Genomic DNA, 9,798 nt, shown 5'->3' with positions numbered 1-9,798 from the left:
ATTTCTCACCTTCATCTCTACGTTGGATGTGGTTGGACACACAACCACATACAGAAACACACACAAACACCGCAATGTCTACCCACGCATGTACACAAAAATGTTCAAAGGCACAGGGAAACATAACAAACAGGGACCATAGGTGTTTCTGTAGCTGAAGAACCAGTGCTTCATATCAAATTTAGAGAACTCCATATTTCTCCAAGGGAAGTTTCCATTCTGATCTCCAATATGAAATACAGAGGAGTCCAACTTCCAAAGTGGAGAATTAACACCTATGATTGAATGCAGTCAATACAGAGCATTTAACATTTCATAGAAGAAATTCTGTTTCGATATAATTTGAGAAATATGACAAACTCTAAACTTGATGAAGAAACAGTGGGCCCTGATTTTCATTTGTGCAAGAGAGATTATTCCAAATCCATACTGGATCTCGATATCTTCAGAAACTAGTGCCAAGATTTTCATATGAGAAATATACAGAACTCCAAATTAAATGCCAGAAAACCACATGTAGATTTTCATACATGAGTAATAGAGAATTCCATATATCACGTAAGAAAGATAGAATCCAGATTTTCATAGAGTGAAATAAAAAACACAATTATCATGGAGTAATACTATCACTATATTTGCATGTAAAAGTATAGGTAATGCTATACTTGAGTTAAATTAAGTTCAGTCTCTCGGTCAGGTCCAACTCTTTGTGATCCCAGGGACTGCAAATTACGACACTTCACTGTCCAACAGCAAATCCTGGAGCATTCTCAAACTCATGTCCATCGAGTCGGTGATGCCATTCAACCATCTTATCCTCTGTCATCCTCTTCTCCTCCTGGATTCAGTGTTTCCCAGGGTCTTTCCGATGAGACAATTATTTGCATTAGGTGGACAAAATTGGAGTTTAAGCATCAGAATAAGTCCTTCCAATGAATATTCAGTACTGATTTCCTTTAACCTCCTTGCTGTCCAAGAGACACTAAAGAGTCTTCACCAATAACACAGTTTTAAAGCAACAATTCTACTGCACTCAGTTGTCTTTAGAGTCCAAATCTCACATCCATACATGACTACAAAAAAAAAAAAAATCATAGCTTTGATTAAGAGGATATTTGCTCACAAAGCAATGTCTCTGCTTTTCAATATGTTGACTTGGCAGGTCATATCGTTCCTTCCAAGGAGCAAGTATCTTTTAATTTCATGGCTGCAGTCACCATCTGCAGTCATTTTGGAGCCCCACAACAAAATAAAGTCTCTCTGTGTTTCCATTGTTGCTCCATCAGTTTCCCAAGCAGAGATGGAACCAGTTGTAGTTATCTTCGTTTTCTGAATGTTGAGTTTTAAGTGAACACTGAACTCCCCTTTCTCTTTCACCAAGAGGCTCTTTAGTTGTTCTTCACTTTTGCCGCAAATGTGGTGTCATCTACCTTTCTGAGGTTATTGATATTTCTCCCAGAAACCTTGATTCAAACTTTGTCTCATGCAGTCTGGAATTTAACATCTTGCACATCACCTAGAAGGTAACTAGGCAGGGTGAAAATATGCAGCATTGGCATAATTCTTTCCTGATTTGAAAGAACCCTGTTGTCCATGTCCAGTTCTAACTGTTGCTTCTTGACCTGGATACAGATTTCTCAGGAGGCAGGTCAAGTAGTCTGGTACTCCCATCCCTTTAAGAATTTTCCACAATTTACTGTGATCCACTTATGGCAGAAAGTGAAGAGGAATTCAAAAACCTCTTGATGAAAGTGAGAGAGGAAAATGAAAAGGTTGGCTTAAAGCTGAATATTCAGAAAGCAAAGATCATGGCATCTGGTCCCATCACTTCAGGGGAAACAGATGGAAAAACAGTGGAAACAGTGTCAGACTTTATTTTTGGGGGCTCCAAAATCACTGCAGATGTTGATTACAGCCAGGAAATTAAAAGACGCTTACTCCTTGGAAGCAAATTTAGGACCAAGCTTGATAGTACATTAAAAAGAGACATTACTTTGCCAACAAAGGTCCTGGTTTTTCCCGTGGTCATGTATGGATATGAGAGTTGGAGTTGGACTCGGAAGAAAGCTGATAGCTGAAGAATTGATGCTTTTGAACTGTGGTGTTGGAGAAGACTCTTGAGAGTCCCTTGGACTGCAAGGAGATCCAACCAGTGCATTCTAAAGGAGATCAATCCTGGGTGTTCATTGGAAGGAATGATGCTAAAGCTGAAACTGCAATACATTGGCCACCACATGCGACGAGTTGATTCACTGGAAAAGACTTTGATGATGGGAACGGTTGGGGGCGGGAGGAGAAGGGAACGACAGAGAATGAGATGCCTGGATGGCATACTCTGTGGTCATGAGATTGAGTGAACTCTGGGTGTTGATGATGGACAGGGAGGCCTGGCGTGATGTGATTCAAGGGGTCGCGGAGAGTAGGACACTACTGAGCGACTGAACTGAACTGAACTGACAAAGCCTTTATACCAAAGGCTTTGGTATAAACAATGAAGCAGACATACACGTGTTTTTTTTTTGTTTTTTTTTGCTTTTCCCCTGGAGACCTCTTGATCTTTTGATGGAACCTCGGATTTTGGCAATCTCTGTTTCCTTTGCCTGTTCTAAATCCTCTTTGAAGTTCATGGCTCACGTACTGTTCAAGCCTGTCCTGGGTAATTTTTACTATTACTTTGCTACTATTTGAGTTAAGACCATTGCGTGTTAGTGTGAACAGTTTATGGCATTGCCTTGCTTTGGAATGAAATAAAAACTGAAAGTTTCCAGTCCTGTGGCCACTGCTTCGTTTTCCAAATTCCTTGCATACTGAGTGCAGCACTTTGAGACAATCATTTTTCAGGCTACGACATAGCTGAACTGGAATTCCCTCAGTTCTACTAGTTTTGTTCATAGTGAAATTTCATAAAGATGGCTTGACTTCACATTACAAGAGGACTGGCTCTAGGTGAGTGATCACATCATCCAGGTTACTGACTCATGAAGATCCTGTTAAAATAGTTTTTCTGAACCTTGCCACATCTTCTTAATATCTTCTGCTTCATTGAGGTCCATGCAATTTATTTCCTTTATTTTGAGCATCTTTTCATGAAATGATTCCTTGGTATCTCTAATTTTCTTGACGAGGTCTCTAGTCTTTCCCATTCCATTATTTTCCTCTATTTCTTTCCACTGATCACTGAAGAAGGCTTTCTTATCACTCCTTCTTATTCCTTGAACCTTTGCATTCAGATTGTTATATCTTTAATTTTCTCCTTTGTTTTACCTTCTTTTCTTTTCTCATCTATTTGTAAGGCATCTACAGCAAACCATTTTGCCTTTTTGTATTTTTTTTTTTTTTTGAGGAGGGTTTTGATCACTGCCTATTGTACAATGTCACAATCCTCTGTCAGTAGTTCATCAGGCATTCTTTGTATCAGATCTGATCCCTTGAATCTATTTGTCACTTTCACCGTGTCATCATAAGGGATTTGATGTAAGACATACCTGAATGTTCTAGTGGTTTTCCCTACGTTCTTCAAATTAACTCTTGCTTTGGCAATAAGGAGTTCAAGATCTGAGGCACTGTCCACTCCCAGTCTTGCTTTGCCTACTCTACAGATCTCCTGCATCTTTGGCTGTGAAGGAAAAGTCAATCTGATTTCAGTTTTAACCATATAATGAGGAACATTTGTAGTATCCTCTCGTGTTCCCAGAAGAGGATGTTGCTATGAGCAGTGTGTTCTCTTCGCAAATCTCTGTTAGCCTTTGGAAGACTTCATTTTGTACTCCAAGGCCAAATTTGCCTTTTACCCCCAGATATCTCTTGACTTCCTACTTTTGCATTCCATTCTCCTGTGATGGAAAGGTCATCTTTCCTGTCTGTTAGTTCTACAAATTCTTGTAGGTCTTCATATAATTGTTCCATTATAGCTATTTTAGCATTACTGGTCAGGGCACAGACTTGGATTACTGTGCTATTGAATGGGTTCCCTTAGAAAGAAACAGAGATCATTCTGTCATTTTTCAGATTGTCACCAAATACTACATTCCAGACTCTTTTTTTTGACTATGATGGCTACTCCATTTCTTCTGAGGGATTCTTTCCCACTGTAGTAGACATAATGGTCATCTGAGTTAAATTCATCCATTCCCATCCATTTTAGTTCACTGATTCCTAAAATGTCAATGTTCATTCACTCTTGACATTGCCGTTTTGACTCCTTCCTATTTGCCTTGATTCATGGACCTAACCTTTAAAGTTCCTATGCAATCTTGCTCTATACAGCATCGGGGTGTTCTTCCATCACTAGTCACATCTGCAAGTGGGAATTTGTTTTTGCTTTGGCTCCATCGCTTCATTCTTTTTGGAGTTTCTTCTGCACTGATCTCCTATATCATATTGGGCAGCTATCAACCTTGGAATTTGTCTTTCAGTATGCTATATTTTGCCTTTACATGCTGCTCATGAGGTTCTTCAGGCAGGAATACTGACGAGGTTTTCCATTCTCTTCTCCAAGAACCACTATTCGTCAGAGCCCATTACCATCACCCGTCCATCATGGGTGGCCCTACAAGCATGACACATAGTTTCACTGAGTGAGTTAGACAAGGCTGTGTCCCATGTGATCAGTTTGGTTAGCTTTCTGAGATTATGGTTTTCATTCGTTCTGCCTTCTGATGGATAAGGTCAAGAGGTTGTGGAAGCTTCCTGATGGGGAAGACTGACTAAGGGAAACTGGTTCTTGTCCTGATGGGTAGGGCCACGCTCAGTTCAGTGGCTCAGTCATTGACAAATCTTTGTGGCCTTATGCACTGCAACATGCCAGTCCGCCCTGTCCATCACTAACTCATCGAGTTTACACAAACTCATGTTCATTAAATCAGTGATGCTCTCCAATCATCCCATCTTCTGTCTACTGTTATCCTCCCACCTTGAATTTTTCTGAGCATCAGGGTCTTTTCCAATGAGTCAGTTCTTTACACCCCGTGACCAAAGTGTTGGAGTTTCAGCTTCAGCACCAGTCCTTCCAATGAATATTCCGGACTGATTTTCTTTAGGATGTACTGCTTTGATCTCCTTGCCCTCCAAAAGACTCTCAAGCCTCTTCTCCAACATCATAGTTCAAAAGTATCAATTCTTTGGTGCTCAGCTTTCTGTATAGTCCAAATCTCCCATCCACACATGATTACTGGAAAAATCATAACTTTGACTAGACAGAAATGTTTTGGAAAGTAATCTCTCTGATGTTTGATATGCTGTCTAGTTTGGTCATATTTTTCTTACGAAGAGAAAGCATCTTTTATTTTTATGGCGGCATTCCCAATCTGCTGTGATTTTGATTACAGTTCCATTCCCCAAACCGCACCCCTGGGAAAAAAAAAAAAAGTCTCACATTCTTTCCATTGTTTCCCCTTCTATTTGCCATGAAGAGATGGGACCGGTTGACATCATCATTGTTTTCTGAATTTTGATTTTTATGTCATCTATTTAAATCTCCACTTTCACTTTCATCAAGGGGCTCTTTTGTTCATCTTCCCTTTCTGCCATAAATATGGTGCCATCACCAGATAAGAGATTATTGATATTTCACCTGTCTATCTTGATTCCAGTGTGTGCTTATTCAACCAGGCCTTTCACATGATGTAATCTGCACATAATTTAAATAAGCAGCATGTCAGCATACAGCCTTGACATACTCCTTTCCCATTGGATTCAGATTGCTGTTCCATTTCCAGTTCTAACTGTTGCGACTTGACCAGCATACAGATTTTTCAGGAGGCAGGGCAGGTTGTCTGGTATTATCATCTCTCGATAAATTTTCCATAGTTTGTTGTGACATAGAGTCAAAGGCTTTGGTGTAGTCAACGATGCAGAAGTAGACTTTTTTCTTCTGGAATTCTCTTCCTGTGTTGCTGATCCAAAGGCTATTGACAATTTGATATCTGGATCCTCTGTCTTTTAAAAATCAAGCTTGAACACCTGGAAGTTCATGGTTTACGTACTGTTGAAGCCTGGTTTGGAGAATTTCCATCATTATTGTGCTAGTGTGTAAGACGATTGCATTTGTGTGGTAGTGTGAAAATTCTTTGGCACTGGCTTTCTTTAAGATTGAAATGAAAACTGACCTCCTTGTATAATTATGGGTCATTAATATGTGTATATTAAAAAAAATCCCAATATTCAATTATGTTTATTGTCCACTTAGTTTTTAAACTAAATTATGAAAAAGGAGTAAGGAAGAAAAAAGAATTCTGCTTGGTGTTCTCTGACGACCTAAATGTGAAGGAAGTCTAAAAATTCAGGGATTCATGTACACATAAGTGTCCTTCATTTTGACATAGTAGAAAAAAACTAAGATAAGATTGTATAATTTTTATAAAACAAGATTGCTTAATGCAATATTACAAGTCAACTGTACCTCAAGCAGTGACGAAATAAATGGCTCCACCATTTGCAATATTTTGGTCCTTGAGAACATGACGGTAAATAAAATATTTCAGTTACAATGTGACAGAAACTTTAATCACGTGATGGTGTTTGTAAAAATATCTGAATTTTTAAAAAGTGAGTTAAAAGTGGTTATCAGAGCCTGTTCAAAATGGACCATGATTGTTCAAGTTACCAACTTGTATCGTAGGTCAAATATTTCTCCAAGAAAGGTGTCTAATAGAGACAGGACGGACATAAATCTGCAGATCTTAGCTCAAGATTATTAATGAAGTTGGAAGTACAACTGCAGCCACAGTCACACGTTCAATGGAGTGCAGTAAAATATACGTTGCTCCCATTCTCAGGGCCCTCTAGGCCTTCTACCCTAGGGCTGGGTAGTGAAAGGCAGAGTTTCTGGACAGGCAAAAGACTATGCATTGCAGAGGCACAGTTCCCTTGATGGAGCCATTCACTGGCCTCCACCAGGGTTCGAAGAGGTAGCCACGCATCCGATTCTCCCCTCCATGACCTAATGGCTGTGGCAAACTGTAGGGGTAACAGTCTATGACAACCCAGCCCCCTTTTGGATAGTATGAGGAGACCGAGGACCAACTGTGTTTCGGGCACTTGACTCCCTCATTAAAATGACTGGACAAAGTATGTGAACCTTGGAAATAGAAGGACACAGAGAACAGACAGCTTCCCCTTCAGCTGGGACTGGGCACTGATGGGAGAACCAAGACCAGACGTTCAGATCTAGCCTACGCCCAGACAGGATAACCACCCTTCAGAGGGAAACCCTCCTTCTAACCAGAATGTTGAATGACGAAAGTCGTTTTAGGATATTTCCTTTCAGAATACGGATTGATATTTTCTTCAGTACAGGTTTACAGAGACAGTATTACTTGACTGTGACCTTACCTCAATAACAGAAGTAAGAGAACCTGACAGCAAGATATTTGCAACACCTTATCACAACCCTCACTTACCTTTCCTCTAAGTAAGTTGGGATTGAGGAGTTTGGTGTAATTAAAGGAATAAGCCACGTATCTTGCATTATTGTGCAATGAAAACCTCTAGTATGTAAACGTCAATCTTTGAAAATATCTTAGCCTAATAATATTGGATATTTTTAGCAGTAACATCTATGTCTCACTTCTCTGGATGAGAGAGTGCCTCATTTCAAAACCACATTCTATCATGTGTACATGAGAAGTTTAACCTTTTCCAGTATAAAACAAATTAACTGGTGCACTGGGATGAACTAGAGGTACGGGATGCGGAGGGAGTTGGAGGGGGGTCTAGATGGGCAACATATGTACACGCGGGGTGGATTCATGTCAATGTATGGCAAAACCACTACATTGGAAAGTAATCAGCCTCCAATTCAAATAAATACATTTAAAATAATAATAGTAATAAAAACAAATTAGCAAACACTGATGGCTACCCCAATGATCAAGTTAATTAAGGACCAGATTGCTGTGACAGATGTCATCAGGTCTATTGGAAGAATACTTATAACTTTGAAAATATTGTAATGAACTGATTGCCAAGTAGACATATATTATATATATATAATATATATATATAAATATATATATATATATATATATAAATATATATATATATATTTTTTGACTTTACAACAATTTTGTAGTTCGTATATGTGCATCACAGTTTGCTTTAATACTTATACAAAATAAATATTTTTCTTTCCCTAATGTCTTTATGTTTAGGATATGGAGGTTGGCAAGAAACTCTGAATCTTGTTCACAGTTGAATTAGTCCCCAAAACCGCATTATTCTTGACAATCTGCTTTCTGAATTGGGTAGATCTGATTAGCGGGGGGAACACTCAGAGACAGATTAATATTCCACAGTAACAAGTGAAAAGAAGAAAATCAATATTGTAGAATAATTTTGTCCTCTCAAAATGTGTACTTTGAAGACGATGGCATCACCGACTCGATGGACATGAGTTTGAGTGAACTCTGGGAGTTGGTGATGGACAGGGAGGCCTGGCGTGCTGTGATTCATGGGGTCACAGATAGTCGGACATGACTGAACGACTGAACTGAACTCCCTGTACCTTGTACAGAGTCAAAATTGTGAGCAATATATAATTGCTTTCTGAACTTTTTGCCAATAGGGTTTTTAGGTAGATATTTTGATATACAGGACTGGGTTTTCACAAGGAAAGGAGAGCAGACACAGAAAACACAGAGACATTAATATGTGGAGACAAAGCCATGTGAAGATGTTTTGCCATCCAAAAGAGGCCTCAGAAAAAAGAAAATCTTGTAACCCTTTGATTACTGGCTAGATCCCTGGAAGTATGAGAAAATCTTTACTGAAGCTACCTGCTATATGGCATGCTGTTACAGCAAACCTTGAAAAGACATGCACCACTACCTCTTGAAAATAAGCTTTAAAGTTCAAAAGAAGCCTACAGTTCATACCCAGGTTCTCACAGAAAGGAAAATGTTAAAGAACTCTCTGACCCATAAACTGATAATGTTCTCAGCATTTAAATGGGAAAAACCCCATTCTCCATTGCAAAGAAAAGTACAAAATACTTAGGAATAAATTTACCTAAAGAAACAAAAGACCTGTATTTATATATAGAAAACTAAAACACTGCAGAAATAAAGATAATAGAAACAGACCGAGAAATATGTCAGCTTCTTAGATCAGAAGAATCAATATGTGAAAATGAATGTTGTTGTTTCCACAGAACAAGAACAAACAATTTCAACCTCTAAAAGTTAAAGCAATCTTGAAAAAAAAGAATGGAAATAGTGGGATCAACCTGCCTGACTTCAGGTCATACTACAAAGCTACAGTCATCAAGAAAGTAAGGTACTGGCACAAGACAAAAATATAGATTAATGGAACAATATAGAAAGCTCAGAGATATATCCACACACATATGGACACTTTATCTTTGACAAAGGAGGCAGAAATATATAATGGAGGAGAGAAACCACTTTAAAAAGCAGTGCTGGAGAAAATGGTCAACAACTGTAAAAAGAATGTGCTAAAACACATTCTACCACCCTATAGAACAATTCACTTAAAACCGATTAAAGATATAAATGTAAGTCTAGAAACTATATAACTCTCAGAGGAAAACGTAGGTAAAACAGACTGTAACACAAATCACAGCATGATTCTCTGTGGCCCACCTGAGTGATGGAAATAAAAACTAAAACAAACATGGGACCTCATTAAGCTTGAAAGTTTTACACAATGAAGGAAACAATATGCAAGGTGAAAAGGCAGCCTTACCAATGGGAGAAAATAAGAGTAAAGAAAGTAACTGAAAACAAAGTAATCTCCAAAATACACAAGCAGCTCATGCAGTTCAATACCAGAAAAATAAGC

This window comes from Moschus berezovskii, chromosome Y, assembly GCF_049115385.1.
Source record: "Moschus berezovskii isolate FMDL1 chromosome Y, NW_MosBer_1.0, whole genome shotgun sequence".
Classification (NCBI taxonomy): Eukaryota; Metazoa; Chordata; class Mammalia; order Artiodactyla; family Moschidae; genus Moschus; species Moschus berezovskii.
This window is presented reverse-complemented; position numbering follows the sequence as displayed.